The sequence below is a fragment of the Cavia porcellus genome, unplaced genomic scaffold (assembly GCF_034190915.1).
Source record: "Cavia porcellus strain 051 isolate PalLab524CR breed Dunkin Hartley unplaced genomic scaffold, mCavPor4.1 scaffold_11, whole genome shotgun sequence".
Taxonomy (NCBI): domain Eukaryota; kingdom Metazoa; phylum Chordata; class Mammalia; order Rodentia; family Caviidae; genus Cavia; species Cavia porcellus.
Genome location: NW_026947494.1, coordinates 12339131 through 12356616, shown reverse-complemented (window position 1 = coordinate 12356616; position 17486 = coordinate 12339131). Strand labels below are relative to the sequence as shown.

Sequence of the window (17486 nt, the reverse complement as noted above, 5' to 3'; positions counted from 1 at the left end):
GAGTTATCAAGTCTGGATGACTAAAGATCTAAGCAACTTAATACTCAGAGATCAGTTTCTTTGTATACTGTTTCTTTTTTTGTTCTTGTTGGTGTTCACTTTCCATAACTCCAATTCCTATTCCCTCAAATTCAAATATTTTATTTAGAGCACATAGCCAAAGCTCCCAGAACATTCTAGGCCAATGTCCATATGCACTAATGAGGGCAGGATACAAGTACACCACGCAGGCAGGCGTGCGTTCTCAGTCTTGCCAACACTCAGTATTAAGTCGTAACAACGTACACAAAAGCATTACCTTGAAGAGAACAGAACGTCCCTCATAAAATGTCCAGTGCACCGATGTGTAGTGAAGTGACTGGTTTATTTCAATTCTTCATTGTTTATTTTTTAAAGTTAATCTAGTTTGAACAGTGCAGAAGTAGTAACACATGGATCTATTATGTTATTGTACAATTTCACATAAAACAATGAAGCACACATCCAATGCCAGCTAGAATTTGAATCTATTTTGCCCTAAAAAGTACCCTTCTCTTATGCCAACAAATATTAAGTTGAACCTGAGTTATTTTAATGGAACCTAAAGGGTTCCTTCTCAGTAAGTACTTTGTTAAACTATATTTAATTCCTTTTTGCTTTTACACTGGAGACATTACAGTTTTTATTTTAAGCCAGAGCTGTTGTGCTGTTATCCACTCTGGAGACTACAGTTTATGTGCAGACAAAATATTTCTTACTCTTAAAACATACAAATTACTGAGTTATTAAACCTATAAAAATTGTCAAATATTTGTGACATTTTTGAAATAATAATGACAGGTATAGATTAAAAACTAACAAAAGATTTCTGGAAAAATAAATCACGTTTGGAAGCCTAAAAAGGATTCCTGGACATGAAAAAATTATGGGCTTCATTTTGTCTCAGCAAAGGACAATACTCACACATCACCTTTATGATATGACTGTAGGACTCATAAGTTTCTGGCTGTCTTGCCTTCTTATATTTTGGTGAGGGAGCTGAGGGAAGTGTTACAAATAGTTGTTGATCCTGATCTACATCTATAATGGCATGGATCAAGGACCAGGTGCTAAACTGTGTCTGCACTGACATGTTATCCTTTATAGCCTGCAGCTTACTGATACTAGTCTTCAGAACTCACTAGTTAGATTAAGGGATCTCGGGAGATGAACACAGCATCTCATAACAACAAAAACAACCTGATTTATTCTGGCAGAAGTCACTGCTTATACAAGACCATCTGTTTTGGGGGGGAAAGCAAAGAAAAGTTCCAGAATTCAATAGTAGCAGTGTCTTCCCGGTTCTCCTGTGGAGTACCAATGATCTTACTATGGGATGCCTTCTTAGCTAACATCACCTTCCCTACAACCTATTACAGCTGCTGCCTTCTCTTCTTCTATGAGCCATTTTAAAATTGGCATTTCACTGTGATTAAATTAGGGAAATAACCGTGTTTCTTCCTTGGCATTAGCTTGAGCATCTCGTTGGCAATACGGAGAACCCTTTCTTGAAACTTGCTGCGGTACTGTTTCTTACAACACGCTCCTTCTCCCTGTTTATAGGCAGTGGGACCCATGTCCTTCCGTACATACTGCGCACTCTCAAGAGACTCACAGGCATGAGAAGGGGTCACAGACACTGAGTGCAACTGAACAAACATTTGCTGAGCTGCTGTGTTGCTCATTGGGCCTTAGAATTAAAAATAAATAACCTTCGAGCTGTCTCCTTCACAGATTTTGTAGTCTATTATGGAAGACAAACATCTGCTAGAAAGGCCCGAGTGAAACAGAATTATGCCCAGGGGTGCCTGCAGAAGGGGTAATGGAAACCAATTAGCTTCGTCAATGGATTTCGGATTCCAGGTGGCTTTCCCAGGCACCAGGGTGAGACATATTCCCTGCACTCCCTTCCTGATCCTCCCCTAACAGAGTAAAACAAGAGCGGCTTTCCATTAACGGTGATGAGGCACTCACCGGGTAAGGGCTACAGCTCGCATGACAGTGGTCAAGGGCACAGGTGAGCTCAGACTGCTTTGCCCGGGACACACACCTTCTAACTCCCTTCTCCCTTGATGCTCACAGCAAAGCAGTGTGAATCTGTCTGCTTTCTGAGACAATGGGGGACATTCTCGACCCCCTGCAAAGCCCCAAACTGGAGTCCTACCACCAAATTGATACTCGGGAAGTATCTACCTTTATGGCTACTTGTCTTTTATCTGCTCAATTTGCTTTTACAAATGCAAAAATGAAAGTTGCAACCCACAGTTGCTGGGTACTTGTCTTGGCTTGATATTTCACCAGAGGCACCAGGCTGGTTCAAGCTGCTACCAGCTGGGACCACCACAGATATTCTGCTGAAACCCTTCTGAATGGTAGGATGATTTCCCAAGCATGCAGTATTGAAAGCTGCCAAGAGACTTTGCAATTACAAAATTGTTTCCATTTTCCCCTCTCTGATTTTATCTTCATGATTTTCCAAAGCAAGCATTACTATTTCAACTTTGGGGGAAAAAATGAATACTAAAAGAAATAAATAAATGCTAAGCTTCAAAAGATTAAATTACCAGGCCAGATTTATTCAAACAGGCAATGTTAAAAATGTTTACATGGACCCAAGTAAAATCCTACTAAATCACAGATATTTTTTGATTTAACTACCTTAGTGTGTGATGTTCATTTTTATTCATTTATTTTTATTAATATGCATTTAAAACGATTACATTCTTCATGGGAAGTTGGTACATATATCTAACACATCTTAATTCTTTCTTTTATCTCATGTCCCTTCCCTGACCCCCCCTTCCTTCACCTCTTGGCCCCTTCCTCTCTGCAAAACATCTATTCCCGGGTTTCCTATTATCTATCTTTCATTTAATTTACTTATAAATAAATTTATTTGTATTTCTCACATTAAAAACTACACGATATTTAAGCCTGTGTGTCTGATTTACTTCCACTTAACAATGTGGATTTGGTAAAAGAATTAAATATTTAGGGCCAAGGATATAACTTAGCAGCATAAGGTCTTAAGTTTGAATCCCAGTACCAAAAAATAAATTAAATTAAATACATAAAAGTCAAATGTTTTACACAAATATACAGATAGACAGAGTCGCTTTAAAAAATAGTGACTCTGGAAGCTCTATCAAATTCTGGCTAATCTTACGTGTTAAGAACAGGGTAAGCGGTGGGGGTATTCTCAGCTTGTTTGCCAGTGTGGGGCACCGCCCTGGGGTCATTCAGCTTGCCTGCCTGGCCTTGTGTCTGTCACTGTGCTGCTAACCCTACTGCCATGGGAGCAAGGGCTGGGAAAAAGCAGCAGACTTCCGTAATCACTAGAGGACGCTCACCCAAAGGCCCCAAATACTCTTCTCAGCAGCACAGAAGTAATCCCAGAGCAATTCTAGCTCCATTCATGCCAACTCCATCTCAATGGCATCTGTTCAACAGTGCCACACAAAGAGATATGGGAGAACAGTGCAGAGGATTTCTCCTGATGAAGTCAGTCTGTACTTGGTCAAATTATTTTATTTTATTTTATTTTATTTGGTTTTCTTTTGTTTTGTTTTACATCATGGTGAGTGGAAAACGCTAGTGGTTCCCATTACTTTCTCTAATCCTATTTCCATCTTGTTTTAAAGAAAACACTCCAATCTTACGGTGTTCTACACCTGTTCAACTTCCATGGATCCCAGGATAGGCCAAAATTTAAAGGTCCAACAGCTATTTTGAAGAAAACAAGTCATTATAATAGCCAGTGCTGATTTAATATCATCTTACTCTGAAGCCCTATCACGCTTTTGCTCTTCTGTTTCCATTGGTTCTATCATGTTGTATCTTATTGGATTGTATTATGTGTGATAGTATAAACAAATTTTCTATGGAAAATGAGATAATATAGTAGCTATTGTTCGTTTTCAGTTATTTGGTTCTGAATGCCCTGTAATACTGTCATTCTCTTTAATGGTTTTATACTATTTTGTTATGTTGATACTATTGTATGTGATGTTATGCTCAACTATTTCAAAGAAAGAGACATTATGGTAGTTACTGTTAATTACAGGTTGTCTTCTGGTGAAATACTGTGTTGCTTACATTGTTCTGTTCTGATCTGCTTTGTTATGTCCTCTTTTGTCTTAATCTCTTTAAAATTAAAAAAAAGTTTTTAAAAAAGATTGAGGCCCTAGAAAATCCCCCTCCAAAGTCATTTGCAAGGTTGCTACACAATTTTAAAGCAAGGATGATCAAGCAAGGGTATGTGTCACAGCTTCTACTCTGCTAGTTAAAAGGTATTTTCCAGAAAAGAAGAGAAAAATTTTAAAGGCCATTGATGAAGTGACAGAGTCAAACTTTTGGTTAGGTTTTATGATTTCAGGTCCATTTTGGGATTTGAGTCTGCTCCTGGAAAACAGATGTTTAGCTACTAAAACAATGACATTTTATTGTTTCATTTCATAAAAATTAAAGCACAGCTATAAACCAGAAGCTTAAAAGGAACCAGCCCACACAGTTACAGTCAGATAAGGGGCAAGTTAACCTGCCTAGCTGTAGCATATGACACTGGGAGGTGTGTTTTTGAGAATGGCCACTGACACGAGATGCCTGGAGCAAAGCTGATTGTTCTGCTGCCTCTGTTTGGATTTGCACACTGTGTATTTATCAGAAGAATACAATTCCAATGATGGCAAAAAAAAAAAAAATAGTGGCTCAGCAAAAATCATTTCAACCCCAAGTAACAAGCCAATGGATGACGGTCTGTACTCTAACACTCACATCTAGTTATCCACTCATTTCAATTCCAAAATTTTTATAGTAAAGAAGAAGAAAGGGAGGAAAATGCAAAATTTCAAAAATATTTTATATTCTACTCTAGCTTAGAAGAAAAATGAATGTGTTTTTATATGGTTAAAATTTATGAACCTAATAGGACTCCGGAAGTAAAGCAGTCATTAATTACCCAGAGTGCTAGAAATGGATTGGAAGGGAAGTTGTTAAGCACTAAAGTCAATCCTTTCATCTCACACATCAGGAAACAGAAGCCAGGAAAATTAGGTGATTTGCCCAAATATAAATGAAATACATCTAAAAATGTTTCTTCATCTGTAGGAAAAAAAAAATCCCCAAAAAGGATTCTGATGAACTGCTGGAGGACTGGAATTAAGTGGCCTGTCTTCTTCCAGTAAGACGGGCTCAAAATTGGGAGTGTGGCAATACTGCACTGTGGCAGGTCAGCAGGAAACGCTCTGATTTGAAATGAACTTTCACTGGTAATCTTCCCACATTTATACAACTCCATTTCAAAAGCCACTCACATGTGTCCCAAAGAAAGGAAAGTCATTATGGATGTGACCAGAAAAGCAGGAAATACCATCTACACTAAGAAGCCTAGGCTATCTGACTCCCTTTTGGAGAAGGAAGAACTCATTTGCTCATAATACTTATTCGTTTGCAATACAATACAATGTGTCTCTTGAAAACTTGCTTGTCCTATGACATCAGAACTAGTGTCTAGAACCCTAAACTCATGTTCACATTCAGAAAGGCAAGGTCTTTTCCCCCCAGTATGTTGGCGTGGAGTTATGCCCATGTACCCACACATAGCAATGAGCAGTTCACGTGCTAGATACTCAAGTTGGCCAACTGAATTAAAAGCTTTACAGACACCCTTGCAGAAATTACTCAGCTATTGTTTGGTACTGCTAAACTGGCTTGCCCAAAGAAAACAACTTAGTGCTTCTTGGCCAGCTATACTTGTCATTCAAATGACTGCTGCTCAATTTTACTATTTGTGTTCCAATAATAAAGGAGCCAGAACACAGGTCTTGGAAAAGTTCAATGCTGTAAGTCTTATTTCCACTCAAGTTCTCTACCCACACCATAATGATCCCACTGTGCTCTATTTTCAATCAAAGACATGGAAGAGTTGTGAGATTTGCAGGTAGAGTCCTATCTGACTCTTCATTTCTCATGTTTTACTCATTCCTTTTTATATGTGCAAAGATTAATTTTATATTTCAGGCCAGGCCATGGAGTGCCCAGATGTTTAGTCCAATATTTTTCTGGGCATTTCTGTGAGCATGTATTAGATGAGGTTAACATATGGAATAGGAGACCAAGGAAACCAGATTGCCCACCAACCTCCATGATATGTGTGGGCCTCATCCAAGTAGCTGAAGACCTGAACAGAACAAAAAGTGACTCTTCCAGTAAGAGGGTCCTCCTCCCTCCTGACGGCCTTCAGCCCGGACGTCAGTTCATTCCTGCCTTTGGACTTGAACTGAATCATGGGCTCTTTCTGGTCTGGAGCTAGTCAGTATTTAAACTAGGACTATACCATTGGCTGTTCTGGGTTTCCAGCTTGCCAAGGACAGTTCTTCAGACATGGCAGCCTCCATAATTGTACATGCCAATTTCTTATAATAAATCTCTCTCTCTCTCTCTCTCTCTCTCTCTCTCTCTCTCTCTCTCTCTCTCTCCTCTCAGTTCTGTTTCTCTGAAGAACCCTGACTAATAGATGACATGGAGGATCTCTAACAAAGACCACATTTTCCCCTTTTCTCGTTCTACAAATACAACCAAACCAAGAGCTAATTTGGCTGAAAGAAAATGAGTTTCCTTCCATGTGAATATTTCCGTTCCTCAGCCTCACATTTTTACTGTAAAAACATGGTATTAGGTTAGCAATGGTCTAGGTCTCAATGTGTATTTTCTTCATGGAGACTTGACAAATTCTTTTAAAGTGCAGGCTAATCACACTTTTATGGCATGGAAAAATTATATCAGAAAGACAAGGAAATGCAGCCAACTGCCATTCGCTTTAATGAGAAAGATCATTTGCCTGTTTCTCTCTAAAATAGGAAAACCCACTCTTTTATTATAGTTATTTTAATACCAAAATACTGGAAACATCTATAAGTGGTTAGTTTTACTTACAATTCCAAAGCTTTATGTTTATTGGGAAAAGAAGAGGCACACAAACAGACTGTAGCATTTTTATATGTTAAGCAATTTTAAACATTTGTTTTTCTCTTTGAATAGACCATGCAACAGTTACTGGGCTTTTAATATCAGTACTGTGCATCATTAAGGCAAGACCCCCAAGAGCGAATTTCCCCATGTTTTGAATGCATGTCGGCTCACGATTCTCCAAACTGTACACTTATTCATACAACTGTGGCTGAATGGACTTATGTGGGATTCATGATGGACACGCTTCTGAAGGTGAATTCACATCTGGGATTCTGGACCATGTTCAAACTGAGAAAAGAAAGGAACAAAGTTGTGTAATGGCTCATAAAGCAGTTAACCTAAATAATAAGACTTTTTCATTCTTCTTTCATGTTGTGGGAGTGTGCTTCTATTTTTTTACTTATTCACTTAATTAACCTCACATACACATTCATTTATTTTTACCTCTTCTTTGAGAAGAGTTATTAGATAGTTCACTAAATATACCATGTATGTACACACACACACACACACACACACACACACACAGAGATTTGTTCTATCCACTACACTGATGGAGAAAATTGTTTTAAGAAACTGTAGCTACAGCTTAAGAATGACTGTTCATACTAGAAATCAAAATGAATAAAATCTGTTATTCTGCATTAAGATGACCATAATGTTTATTATGAACTTTTCATAGTAGAAAAAGTATGAAAGTAAGCAGAAATCTTATAATAGATACTCAGAGAATCCTGTCATAGAAAGAATTTTTTATCCTGATTTTTAGTAAGGAGAAGTTAGCTGGTAACTGATGGTTTGATATAATTCATAAAGGACAAGACTGTAGGAAAAGCACTAGAAATTCTTCTGTTAAATGTGCCAGCCAGCAAGAACAGTTTCCAATGAATACATTTATTTTTAATTTTTTTTACTTTAAAGATAGTAAAATCCAACAAAACAAAACAGAACAAATCCAATCAAAACAAAACAGTAACAACTCAGCAAATGTCAAGAGGCATCTGCTGAGAGTAATTTAGTCCAGAAAATGAACGGAAACCAGGTTGCCCCTTTCCATACAAGTTTGACGCATAAAGCAACAGAATGCAACTCATCCAATAAGGTAGGGCTAGAGCATTAGCCTCTGTTCCTGTCATTTCTACCATGAATTGTACCAGCTCGGGCAAATGAACCCAAGTCTGTCCCAAGTGCTAGGCTAAGTACTGAACATGAAAAGATGAATAAATTATCACCAAAAAAAAGCGCTTTGATGTTTCTAGAAAACCCAGCAATTCCACCTCTCCGTGGTACGTCCCTACCTTCACAGCAGAAAACACCCGTATAAACACTGCTTACAGTGTTACCGTAGAGCAAACAAACCAACAGCAGAATAGATTAGTAAACTGGGCCCTGTTCCCTGTGTTCTGCTGGAAACCACTGCTCATGAAAGGCTCCTCAGCCCCGTCATGCCTTCCCCTTGTGCATGGCAATTAGTAAGATTTAACATGTGGATGCTGAAAAAAATTATTTTATTCAACATTTGTTTCTTCACTTACAATTGTACCTCCATGAGGGCAGGGGTTTTGATCTTCTATAGTATGATCAAAAATACAGACACTATTGAAAGCTTTTTTTTTAACAATTACTACAGAAAAAGACACATGCCCACCAACTCCCACTAAACACTCTTGAATTTGAACATACTTACTCCACTGTTCTCGCCACCTTCTGGAGCAGTTTTGAAAGTCTTGTTTAGTTGCACTGTCCTGGCTTCCCTGAGGTTCAGAACTGATTCAAAACTTCATGGTCATGTTGACTTTTGGGAGGAACCAGAAGTCACACAGCGCCAGATCCAGGGAGTAAGGAAGATGAGGTGCCTGCTTTATGAGCCTGCCCTTCTCCCGATGGCACCTGGCAGCAGCCCTTACAGTTTTGATCACAATTCCTGAAGACGTTTATGAAAGAGGACTTCCAGAACTGCCTCATAAACTGGCAAAAATGATGGGATCAGTGCATTTCGAGTGCGGGGGAGGATTCTGAGGGAGATTAATGGCAACTTGTCGTTGACAGTAATAAATTTGCTTAATTTAGATATTCACCGCATATTTTGATCACTCACTGTATTTTATTCACTGCTACGTCTAACAAGAGTCTAGAATGGTGTATGAAACATAGAAACAATGCAATAAATATATATGGAAGGAGACAGAGAGATAGAGCAGGAGGAAGGAAGAAAGGAAGCAGGGGAGAATCTGTCATTGAAACAGCAAAAATCGTCTTCTACAAGATATTTCTGGATTGCTTTTAATGAATATCACTTAGGGAAAATCACTTAAGCCATCTTTAATGCCATTTCTTCATTTAAAAATTAAAAGTGACCGCGTGACCATGGGACATTTTAAACACAGAGACGTGCACATTTGTGTGGACACCATCACCCTGAGATCCTCACTGTTGGCTCCGTGACCCCTGAGCTTTCCAATGGTGTGGGGCCTCATGAAGCTCAGAGACCTTTTACCACCTCACTCTGGATTAAACTGTGGGGTACGGGTAGAACGGGTTCCAGTTGCTCCAACGAGTGTCTCTTCTCAATGGTTTCTGCAAAAATGTCTCCTTACTTTCCAGTTCTTATGTATTTATTTTCCTGTGCATTCCCAAAACACAATTTGCTTCTTATACAGCATCCAAAAAGACATCGCTTTTCAGGCAATACTGGCTGAAAGGGCTATACTGACTGTGCACTTCCTAAGTGCCAGGTCTATCCGAGTGTGTAAACTCTGGTAACTCCCTTGTTTCCTGGAAGACTCAACCAAGAGCAAAGTGCCTGCAGACACCACGTGGCTCCTGCATGGAGCACCCAGGTGTGAACTCTGAATCCTGCCCCAAGTGCCTGCAGTGGCCTCACTGTCACAACTCCCAGAGCTCTGGATGCTCTCTCTCACACACACACGTGCACACACACACACTCATTTGACTTATGTCGGAGCTGTTACAGAGTAGAGAAACAACTTCAATATGAGACAAGAGAAACTAATTCTCTATAAAAGGAACCTGATGTGGGTATCACTCAATGCAGGTTTAACTCCAAATACCCAAAGGACCACATGGGCAGCCTCACCTCCAAAGAACAGTCACCGTTAGGTCCTGATGAGCAGCTCTAGTTTACACAGGAGCCTGAGGTTTATTTTTGGAATCTGTAGTCAGGAACAAGCTATTTCCAAATCCCTTGGGCATAGTGAGCTGGATACTCAGAGACCACATGTGTCACTTAGAGTCAAACCAGGCTGGCACCTGTGTGACTCCCTTGGCTGGCTCCTCTGAGCCTGGCAGCAATAAATAACATGGCAGGAGCCAGAATCTGTGCTCCGCCTTCTAAGGCTTGAAAGAAAAATTGGACTTGAGCAATGTTTCTATGCTTCAGGAAAGGAAAGTGAAGATTTATTCTCTTTGGAGGCAAAGGAAGAATCAGCCTAACTCTGTGGCTCCTGCAGAAAACAGCGAAGGCCCTGAGACCCACTCACAAAATGTTCACTGTATACAACAGTCCCCCGTGGCTTTCTTGAATTCTTGCATTCTTGCTTTTCAGAGCTGTAGTTTACCATACCATCACCACAATTTCCAAAATCAGTCATCATTCCAAACAACAAGGGGCGTGATATAGTCTACAGCAGTAAATCTCGTCTTCTCCTTCATTCCTCCCTGGGCAACCTTTATCTGTCTTTTGCCTCTGTGAATTTACCTATTCTCTATCCTTTATACAAGTGGAACCATACAGTATCCATGCTTTGGAGTTACACAGTGTCATGACTTTGTGTCCAATGCTTTGAAGCACAATTAAATACAAGCACTGTACACACTGGGTGGGCAGGGAGCAGGGAGGGCTCAGACTATTCCACTGCCTTCGACCTAGAAAGCCATTTTATTCCTTAGGGAATCCTGGATTTTCATTAGCCAAACAGGGAGAGCAATCCAAAACACCTACTCCACAGGCTTAGCATCAAGAGGCCCTAGCAGCTTTCCTCCACGTACCATAGGAGCCTTCAGCCTCAATGCCTTGGACCCAGCAGGTCTGGCCTTGGTGACCAAAACTAAAGTTCAGTAGCTAATAGATGCATAGCCCCTGCGAACCATCAGGTTGACTTAGCAGCTTTTAGCTTTATGATTCTAGGAAAACAATATGCAATCAATAGAAACTACTCACTAATTCTGATCTTGTCTCAGACCAGGGATATGTACTATGGTCCTTTCGTGATGTTAGCAATGTCAACAAGTCACAGCTCTGGGAAGCCCGGAGATCACCAAGGAAAACAATGAAGAATCTACATACAGGGCACCACATTGTAAGCCAGGAAGCTTGACAGGTTAGGAGTATGAAATGCTATGAAAAATGCTGCTCAGCACTTTCAACTCCTATTGCTGTATCAGGATTTAGCACAATTGTAAACTGAGAAGCATTTGTAGAGTAAACTAAAGCTATTTTTTTATTGTATCAGTAAGATCTTCATTAACATATTCATTTAATTTTTAAAGTGTTACCCCACAAGTTGTCAGATTAAAATGGCCCACATTACACACTAAATATATTTCTATTCAATTTTCAGTCATTCATGTAATACATTTTGGAGACACTTAATGAGCTATTCATTAATTACAATATAACAGTCTCATTTTCTATTTAACATTTCTATAGGGCTTAGAAATAAGGATAATAACATCTTATAAAAGGTCCTCACAGAAGAACAATAGGTAGTTATATTTTGGGTTGAATTAATAATCTGGCTTCTATAGTTGCATATCATTTTGATGAATTTTTGCTTTAAATCACCACCTAAAATTCTAAACAAATGCAATGCTGGCTGTTTCTTGATAGAATTAAGATATGAGAAAACTCCAAACAAAGGAGTTACTGTCATATATATATATATATATATATATATATATATATATATTAAATGTCAATATTATTAGCACATAATTTACCAGAAGTTTTTCCTGAACCGAATGCAGAAGACAAAATGGAGTCTAAAAGTTTGAACAGACTATAAAATAACTTTGGTCTTAGTTTTCCAATTGATTTAGTCATTTTTCCATCACTGGCATACAATAGCAGATGCTCACCATTTAAACATGAGGTTTTTTTGACTGAAAGTTTCCATTGTGTCCACTTCATGGTTTGCTGGCTTCAAGACAGAAACAGCTGGTGACAAGGCCTGGCGAAGAAAAGCTGTTCCATCCATGGCAACCAGGAAGCCAAGAGACAGGAGGAGCCAGGGACAAAAATACACGTTTTCCTGGTCACACTCACCTCCAACCAGGCCCCACCTGCTAATAGCACATTCAGTTATGAACTCAGTGGATTAACCCCAGTATCCAGTCACCTTCCAAAAGCCACACCTGTGAATACCTGAGACTTGGGAGGGGGCATTTTAGAGCTAAACAATAACACCAATGTATGTATAACAAAAGTAAACATAGCACATAGTATCTACTATTCCTAATGCATCCCAAATCCAATATGAAGATTACTGTTATGAGTCCAGTTGGTTGAGCCACAGGTTGCCAAGAGAGCCAGTTATACATTATGTGTCAGCATATCTATAATGGTGTTTCTGTGAGACATTAGGGCTTGAATGGCAAACTGACAAAGCAGTTGGTCTTTCCTAGTATGGAAAGGCATGATTCTCCAAGCTGGTGATGCACAGAGTGAACAAAAAGGTGGAAGAAGCCCGAATTCTTCATTCTTTGATGACTGTTGGATGGAGACCTTGGCCTGGGAGCTGCAGTATTGGAGTCCCTGGTCCTCAGTGTCCAGATTTAGACTGCTGGTTCTACTGGTCTCCAGCCTGCAGGTGTCAAGACTATAGGACTTTCCAGGCTCCAATAATAACAGGAGCTAATTCCCCATAATAAACCTCTTGCTATATTTGTTTACATATGCTACCAGTTCTGTGTCTCTGGAGAAATCCAACTAATATAGACCTAAATAGTGTGACTTACTTGGTATAAAGCAAGTCAAAAAGGCATCTTTCAGTAGACACTGAATGTGTCCATCCAACTACTCTTCGCCAATCCCCAATTTTTCAGATACTGGCAGGGCCCTTATCTCAGGGCTCTGGCCAGTTCTGACCAGTGGACTATGATGGGAAGAGGAAGTGGAAGATTCTGAAATGATGTTTTCTTGCTAATTTTTTAAAAAGGCATAAGAAAACTTTTCTTTCCCGATTCTGCCTCCTCAACACAACTTTGTCACAATTGTGTCTCTGAAGGAAAGCCCAGGCAATCACGAAGAGAGGTGCACCTTCAACCAGGCCATTACTGAACTGCATAACCAATCCCAGCAACTTTCCAGCTTTGGATGTCTGGTATGTTTTTCAGGTAAGCACTAGTACATTAAAGCCTCTGCACATCTTCCCAGCTGAAGAGACCCTGACTCTTACATAGCTGTGAACTCTGGTAACTGCTTCCCACATAGTCTACACCTTCAGACATCTGTCCCTTGCTGTAGAGCCAGGCCAACAGCATAGGTCTTTCTTTTCCAAAATACACAGAGTCTCAGTAGCAGAAGTGAGTATTTTTCCACTTTAACAGGATACCTTGTGATATATGTATGTGTGTTTAACTTTTAGGATAATTGGTGGAAAATTTATTGTATATTAAATTTGGTTTAATAAAAACACTTTGCTGACAACATCCCAAAGTCCTGGAACTCTCAAAAGCAAGACTATGAGAGTGTAATCTGGAAAGCCAAACATAGCCCAATCATTCTGAGTAATTCTAATCTAGAAAGAAAGAGCAAACAGTGCTTTTTTTTTTTTAACCACAAACTTAACATGTTTTACTGTGTTACTCTGGCTTTTTCTATAAAGTACATATTGATTCAGATCGATTTTAAGAATTTCTATTAGGCACAGGTATCTGAACATATACCTTATTCTTACCAGACGAGTAAAAGATGAGATTACCCAAGTTTTGAATCTTCCCAGTGAGACTCTCAGCTGGAGCACAAGTAAATTCTGATCCTACAAATTCTAAATCACTGTGTTTGCACTTCAACTTATATACAAATCAGCTAAAAATCAGGTGAAAATGGTGACTCTGATCCACTCATTCTGGGCAAAGTCTGAGGTTTCCCATTTCTAACAAGTTCCCAGGGCAGCTTATGTTGTCAGTCTACAGATCACACCTTGAAAATCAAGACCCCAAAAGAGCAATCAACTTAAGATTTCATTTACAAGACTTAAAGTTAGCAAAACTTGTCACCAAGTTATCTAACGTCTTCTATTCTGTTTCCTCTTCTAATGAAAAGGGTATAAATTATATGCACATCTTCCTGGGCTATTTTGATGTTTAATGAGAGAATGCATTTTGAATGTTTGTAAGAAACTGGCAGATAAGGAACATTTTCAATTGGTAACTAAAATTGTCATAAGTGGAAAAATAAGTTTTATTGAGGACTTCAGAGTTCACAGATGAAGTGGACAGACATGAAGGAAAGTAGGTTGTAAAGTCCACAGTTCTCATCAAACTCTGCCCTGGAAGAAGTGTACCACCACGGGATGGTAACGGCTCATGGCTGCCTACCAGCGCCCATCACCTCTGCAGCCTGTCCTCAGGATGGACTGCTGCCAGCTCCAGGCCACCCAGAGCCGAGTGGGCATAAATTAAGGCTGCAAGGACACCTAATAGGCAGAAATGATTCAGACACAAGCACAAGCCAATTCTATCTCCTTTCCAGGAGCACACTATTCTCACCTCATTCCCTGCAAGCCATTTGACCAGCAGTCTCTTGAAAGTGAGTTCAGGGTGGGCTATCTGGTCATTCTGACCAGGCAGAAGAGAGAAGATGAACAGAGAAAAGCACAGATGAGGATCTCACAGGCTGAAGGAGAAAAAGCACTCAAGATCAAGAGCAGAGCACAAGGACAGACAGGACAGAGGTACACTGAGCCACTCTCCAGGCTGCTGAGAGATTTCTCTTCCGGGCACAGGTATCTTGAAAGAGTCTACTAGAATCCCTCCCCAGCTATCTAACACAATACTCTGCATCTTTTTATTTCTTTTCCTTTGCTCTTGCTAATCTGAGGGAATTCTGGCGCTTCAAACTCAACAGTACATATTTAAGAAACTTGAGTAGTTAACTCTTTAAACCCTAGTTTCCTCCTCTGTAAAAATAAAGATTTATTCATCTGTTCAATAAAAATTTACTGAGTGCCTACTGTTTGCCAAATACCAGACAGACAGGGAAAAAACAATAGTGAGAAATTCCGGATAATATTCCTACCTCATAGAGCTTAAGATAGAGCAGAAGACATAAATCTTAAGGGTTACATTAATCACAGGAATAAGTGTAGAATCACAAGGAGGGTATTAAAACTAAAGTAAATGATATAATAAGCATATATTCAAGGAAGATTGACTTAACAGGGAGTCTAAGAAGGAATCTAAATAGAGGTTAACAAGGTTAATGCTTTTCTCAATGATGAAAGAGAAAAGCATTCCAGAAAAGAGAGCATCGATTTTAAGAGTCCTGGGAGAGAAAGAGCATGGTGCACATGAGAAATAAAAAAGACAAGCGGCCAGAAGCATTTCAGAGAACAAGGAACCGGTAGGAACAGAAGTTGAATAAGAAGAGCTGCATCAAAATGCCCAGGGCAGCATGTGCCAGGATGAGTACTGTGACCTTTATTCTAAGACACTTGTTTTAGGATCAATAATTGGTTGTAAGCAGAGAGAATACACAGCCAGATGTGCCTCTGAAAATACCACGGGGGCCACGATGTGGAGAATAGAGCGGGGAAGGCAGGAGTGGATCTGGGAACACAGGTGGGAGCTCACCATGACTGCTCAAGGCGGAGGATCGGGCACTGAGAAAGACCTTTTGGGCTGAGGGAAGCCTTCTGAAACAGCCAAGTAGAGGCTGGCTGCTCATCCCACTAGCTCCTGAGCATCAGGAAGAGACTCTGTCGGGGAAGGCTGAAGCAGGGATACACATTTGTGAGTCAATGAGACTCAATGTGCACTCTTCCAGGAAGATGTGAGCAGGGGTGACGGACTGCCAAGAGAGAGATGACAACAGGAGCAAAGGACAGGACCTGAGAGCAGAGGGTACCCAGAGGTGGGAGGCTGCCATCCAGAATGGGCCTCGGGGCAGGGGAAGGTAAGAGCAGTGCCAGGGGCCAGAGGCCGGAGGCATTTCCACCCAAACAGGCAAAGATGGCCAACAGCATTCAGCACATGAGAGGAAACTGGAGGAATGAAACTAGCAGAATACGCCCACCGAGACAGCACAGGGCATACTGCAGTGTTCCTAAGAGGGGGAGGGTCTCTTATAGTGGTTTACAGATTTCTATGAACTTCACACTAAACATGCCATGGCAGAATGCCTAACAAGAAGGCTTTCAAAAGCTGGGCGTGGTGGCACAGGTCTGTAAGCCCAGCACTCAGGAGGCCAAGGCAGGAGGATCATTGCAAGTTTGAGATCAGTCTGGGTTACAAAGTAAGCTCAAGACCAGTCTGACTGCATAGTGAGACCCTGTCTCAAAAAGACTAAAAAGAAGGCCTTCAACAAACGCAGGCAGGAATCTTCTTCCTCTTCGAAAGTAGACTGGCATGCATTGGAATAAAAGAAATAAGGATATACACTGAAGACATAAGATGGGAATTAACAGGATTGTCAAGCATCCCCCAGGGGCAGCCCAGGACCACACACACACACACACACACACACACACACACACACGGATACACACAATGTAGTTCCATTTTCAAATCTTGGAAAAAACAAAATGAACAGTCATACAATGAACTCTTAAAAATACGGAATAGGATTTAATCACTGAAGATTTACCTTATAGGGCCAGGGATTTAGCTTAGTGGCATGAGTACCTGCCTGGCAAGAGCAAGGTCATTAGTTCAATTCCTGGTACAAAAAAAAAAAAAAAGATTTACTTTATATCAGAAAGTAGGTTTAAAAGATTTAAATAAATGAGTAAAGATCAAATGGGAAGCACACCCAGAGGCAACCATCTCCATTATTCTAGGAGCCCAGTGTGAAACCGAGCAACTGGTTATGCACACAGGGCTGCAGGTTCCTCTCACACTTGCTAAAAAGAAAAAAAAAAAAAAAAAAAAATTGGTACCAGGGATCAAATAAACATTCTTTCCAAGCTGAAAAGCGAATTCCTGCTTGATAACATCCCATAAATGCACCACACAGGGCAAGCACTTAGGGTTAGTACCAGCTGGATAATTATGTATAAATAATGTACTACTCCAAGTTTTGTAGAAACAAGTTTGTAAGGCATTGAAGCTTCTGTTTTGAAAGAACTATGCGAAGTGGGTGCTGAACAGCTAAAGAAAAGAGGTTCCATAACAATGTAGATCCTTCCAGGTCAAGCACATATTCTGAGAAGACAGAGACATGCAAATGAACACAATTCCAAGGACCAAGGCCTCAACAGGCTGTGTTTGCTCTAATCAAGCTCTTGTGGGAGTGTTTGCAACAGTTCTGGAGCAGCACT

General features: G+C 40.2%; 1 protein-coding gene across 1 annotated transcript in view; it reads right to left on the bottom strand.

The window, feature by feature from the left end:
* Positions 1-17486, bottom strand: part of Fbxl7 (F-box and leucine rich repeat protein 7) — a 379539-nt gene that overhangs the window by 322143 nt on the left and 39910 nt on the right. The gene's annotated exons all lie outside the window — the stretch shown is intronic.